The sequence below is a fragment of the Loxodonta africana genome, chromosome 9 (assembly GCF_030014295.1).
Source record: "Loxodonta africana isolate mLoxAfr1 chromosome 9, mLoxAfr1.hap2, whole genome shotgun sequence".
NCBI classification, from domain to species: domain Eukaryota; kingdom Metazoa; phylum Chordata; class Mammalia; order Proboscidea; family Elephantidae; genus Loxodonta; species Loxodonta africana.
The window spans coordinates 118,105,230-118,109,965 of record NC_087350.1 but is presented as its reverse complement, the minus strand read 5'-3'; positions in this window follow the sequence as shown (position 1 = coordinate 118,109,965).

Genomic DNA, 4,736 nt, shown 5'->3' with positions numbered 1-4,736 from the left:
AAATACATCTAGATTAGATGCCTGCTATGGACTGAACTGTGTCCTCCCCAAAAAAGGTATATTAAAATCCTGACCCATGTACCTGTGAATCCAACTCTGTTTGGAAACAGAGCCTTTGAAGATGTTATCAGTTAGATTAACACAAGGTCATACTGGAGTGAGGTGAGTCCTAATGCTATTTAACTGGCATCCTTATAGAAGAGAAGATACACACAGAAATGAAGGACACCATGGAGTACTGTGACTGCAAGCAAGGGATTGCCAAGAGCAACCAGAAGCTTGGAGAGAGGCATGGAACAGTTTCTCTCTTATAGCCCTCAGAAGCAATCAATATGGCCGATACCCTGATTTGGATTTCTAGTCTCTAGACTTATGAGATGATAATTTCTGTTCTTATAAACCCAATTTGTGGTATTTTGTTATGGCATCCCTAGGAAACTAATATAAGACCCAACTTGGCCAGTCCTAGATCAATTACCTTCTCTAGCCTTTCCTCCCCTCACCTGGAAAATAAATGGGATAAACTAAGCAATTCATGAATCAACATGACCAGGGTAGAGCATGGTCATAAGTCCTCTTTCAATGAACTCCAAAGTATTTAAAAAAAAATCTTTGGAGTGATTGCATTTATAGATGAATGTAGTTACCCTTAGGAGTAATGGCACAGAGGCCAACACTGAGGTAAAATTTGAAGCTTAGGATGGTTCCAGTCTGTGTTGAGGTTCAAAAGCTTAACTGAAGTAAAATTTGGGATTCTGGCTTATCAGACATATGTGACCTCCCACTGCCCTGCTCAAAAAGAACAAGACAAAACAAAAATAAAAGCAAACTTATTCCCATCAAGTCAAATCCGACTCATAGCAACCCTATAGGTCAGAGTGGACCTGCCCCATAGGGTTTCCAAGAGGGGCTTGTGGGTTTGAACCGCCAGCCTTTTGGTTAGCAGCCAAACACTCAACCGCTGCACCATCGTTCCTGTCTGCCTATTATCCCGTATTCCTTCTTTTGGTACAGCACCATAATTTTTCTTTGAGGAACTATTTGCCTCCCAATTCATGTGGTCTTGGTAGGACTGTCCATCAAGGTTTCCCACCACTCTCCTTCCCCAGCTGGTCAAGACTCACCGGGGAATATGAGTCTTAAGTAGAATAACACAAGGTTGCAAAACAGTTGTAGCTGATTGATTCTTTTTTGTGTGTATGTGTAGTGTGAGCAAATTTTTATAACTTTTGATTTGAAAATAATTACAGACTTACAGAAAATTTGCAAGAATAGGAGAAAAATGCTAATACACTTTGCACCCAGATTCCCTAAATGTTGACATTTTTCCACTTCTCTATTGCTCTCTCTCTCTTTTTTCTCTCCCATCTCTCTTTCTGTCTCTTTACCTACCTGCCTACCTACCTGACTCTCTCTCTGTCTTTCTCCCCCTCATCATCCATCCATCCATCCACCCACTCACCTATCCAACCATCCATCCATCCATTTTTTATTATCATTTTTTCTGAAAACCACTTGACAGTAAAGTATGGATATAATATCTCTATCAACAAATATGTTAGTGTGCATACCTTAAAAATAAGAATGCTGATCAGAATTAGGAAATTAATATGTACATAATTCTCTTATGTAAATTACATATCATATTCAAATTTTGCCAGTTGTCTCAATAATGTCCTTTCCGTAGCTACCTCATCCTGCTGGTGGTTCTCTGAAGAGACAGATGACCATTAGTTTTTCAGCCAAAAACTGTGGAACTACCTTAATTCCTGTCCTTCATTTGGCCTGATGCTTCAACATTTCCTTTGAACCAGTGTAGAAGAGATAGATGTGTTGATCAAATATGCTCTGTGCTCACCTACATTTCCCAGATGGGGACCATGTTACTAGTTTTGATCAATGAGCTGTGAATAATACTTAAGAGTGGGTATGAATTCTCTGGCTTACACTGGTGGCGTACACTGACCTGGATCTCCAAGTCACCAAATGCAGGACGGTTGCTCCAAAGAGTTGTCAGCACCACCTCAGACATTATAGGGTAAAAAGAGATTGTTATTTACTGTCTGAAGCCATGAGATTAGGGAGCTGATTGTTACCACAGCATAGTTTAGCTTATCCTGACCACAGCACTCAGTACCTTTCCAACATTTTCCCTTTGGTGTAAGTTAGCCAGGGTGGTTTATTGATTCCTACAATTGAAGACCCCTAAGAGCATACACCGGACACCCTATGGCATAGTGGTTAAGTGCTATGGCTGCTAATCAAAAGGTAGGCAGTTTGAATCCACCAGGCACTCCTTGGAAACCCTACAGGGGCAGTTCTACTCTGCTCTGTAGGGTTGCTATGAGTCAGAATCGACTCGATGGCAAGGGGTTTGGTTTTTTGGCTTTAAGAGCATACACCAAGGTTACTGCAACAGTCCCCATAATGGCTTCCTTGCTGACTCCAGTCTCTGCCCACTCAATCCAACCTTCAGACTTCTGCCAGGTGATCGTTGTACATCTCAGCCCCACTGAGATAAATACTGTTTTTCTGTTTGAACAGATGAGTAAGATGAAGCCCAGAGAGATTAAGAAACAAGGCCTGTGCCCTTTCTCTCATGCCACTCTGTGCCACCATGCTGTGCTTTAACTTTCTTCTTTTTGATGTTCTCATGTCGGTGCGTAACGATTAAAATAATCAAATGCAACCAATGAACACGTAGGAGATGCAGCTCCAAGGCAATGGGACAGATTCCACCAGATAAACAAAAATAGCCTTTTTCTTTTCTTTTCTTTTAAATCCCTCATGTTTCTTGTAAGGTATTTAGGCATCCTGGACAAGAGGAACTTAACCAACCCTGTAAGAAAGTTTTCACTCACCTCTTTCCAGACAATTTTCCCAAGCATAAAATCTTTGAAGCAATCTTATAATCAAATCTGAAAATGTTTTTCAGTCCCCAGACACAGTGAAGGCTGGAGTGGTTAGAGTGGGAGGGTATGTGTGCGAAGAATGCAAACATCGCCAATTCCATCAACACCAGGAACGTTAGCTCTTCTGTGTGTTCATCTGAAGGAGAGAGGAAACCAGGTTTCCAGTGGCTTGCTTTCTTCATGAACACCCAGGAGGCAACCAGAATACAAACCAGAGAAGTCATGTCAGCAGCCAGGTGTTTTGCTTCACATGCAGGTGAATTTAAGGTTGCTGGAAAGAAGCAGCTGATACAAAGGAATTTCAGGAGCCTGGCTTCATGAGTCGCATATGACAGACCACAGCCAGGAGCTCATCGTTCCTGCTCATTCAAGAAAAGCGCGTGAACTGCCAAGTAATTAAGATGATACTGCTCACCCAGACAGGAAGGCCAGCGAAGAAAATAAGCCTAGCTGTGACTACAGGTCAGCTCTGCTGGGGGACAGAAAGGCACTGCTTAGGTGCCTTCATTGTTACGTATGTGAAGCACAATAATTACTGTGATGTTCTTGTGAATTAAGACAGTGGTGTATTTTATTTTCCAGAAGAGCTTTTGTATGTCTGAGATGCTGGTTGCTAGAAAGGCATCTTGAGCTGAAAGGAAAACCCCAAGATGACATTTCAGACAATGGCCTGCCATCACTTACTCCTGGTCATCACTCCAGTGACCGACCTCCAGGTCAGGGCATTGCTCTTTGGTTGGTTGTCCTACCTCTTGATCCTTTCCAGGGCTCTCCCTCGGTGTGAGCCCCCAGCACGTCACACTGTCGGGAGTCAAATGGTGGAGAAGCTCAGGGTAGAAGCACACACAGCAGAGTCACAGGGTATCAGGTTGGCCCAGATGAACATCATTTCCCAGCCAGTGCCGTCGAGTCGATTCTGACTCATTTCAGCTACTTCAAAACAGCCTCTTCGACTCTGAACCAGCTAAGCTTGGGGGAAACAAAGACCTTTCTGACCGGGTTCGTGCGGGCAATCTGGGTTTAGGTCAGGTGCACCTTTCTCCCGGACCCACACCCTTCAGAGCCTTCAGAGCCCATTTCACAAGTGCTCTCTCGAGTAGTGGCCTGTTGAGTCCTTTAATCCCGCCCTGCCCCCTTTTCAGCCCTGCTGGTTTTCTTCTCCATCCCCACTGCCCACATTTTAGTCTCCTTAATTGAGTGTCACCACTTTCCCTGGGCCTTATTCTGACTTTCAGAACCCTGCATCTTTGCTTTTTTCCTGCTAATCCACCTCTAATTCATTACCAATGAGAACCTTCTTTTAGGAGAGAAAGGCCTTTGGTTAAATGGAAAAAGTAAGTTCTTACTTTGGCATCCTCTCTCTGCTCCAAAATATAGATGTACCAGATAAAATTAAAAAAAAAAAAAATCAAATCCCACCTTCTACAATTACAGTTTGCATAGGTTAAAATTAGAAAATTTTAGAAATTCCATATGGCGCAATTTAAAACATAACTGGATGAAAAATGAAATACCCCTGTGTATCAGAACTGAGCAAATACTAAAACTGGTGAGTGAGGCTGGAGTTCCAGGCTTGCTGAGCTCTGGGTCTGGGTCTGGTTCTTTCAGTTAACAAATAACTAGTTGCTGCTGAGTCGATTCTGACTCGTGGTAACCACATGTGTGTCGGAGTAGAAGTGTGCTCCTTAGGATTTTCAATGGCTGGTTTTTCAGAAGTAAATCACCAGGTCTTTCTCTCCGGGTACCTCTGGGTGGATTCAAACCACCAACCTTTTGGTTAGCAGCTGAGCAGTTTAATTATTTGCATCACCCAGGGACGCTGTC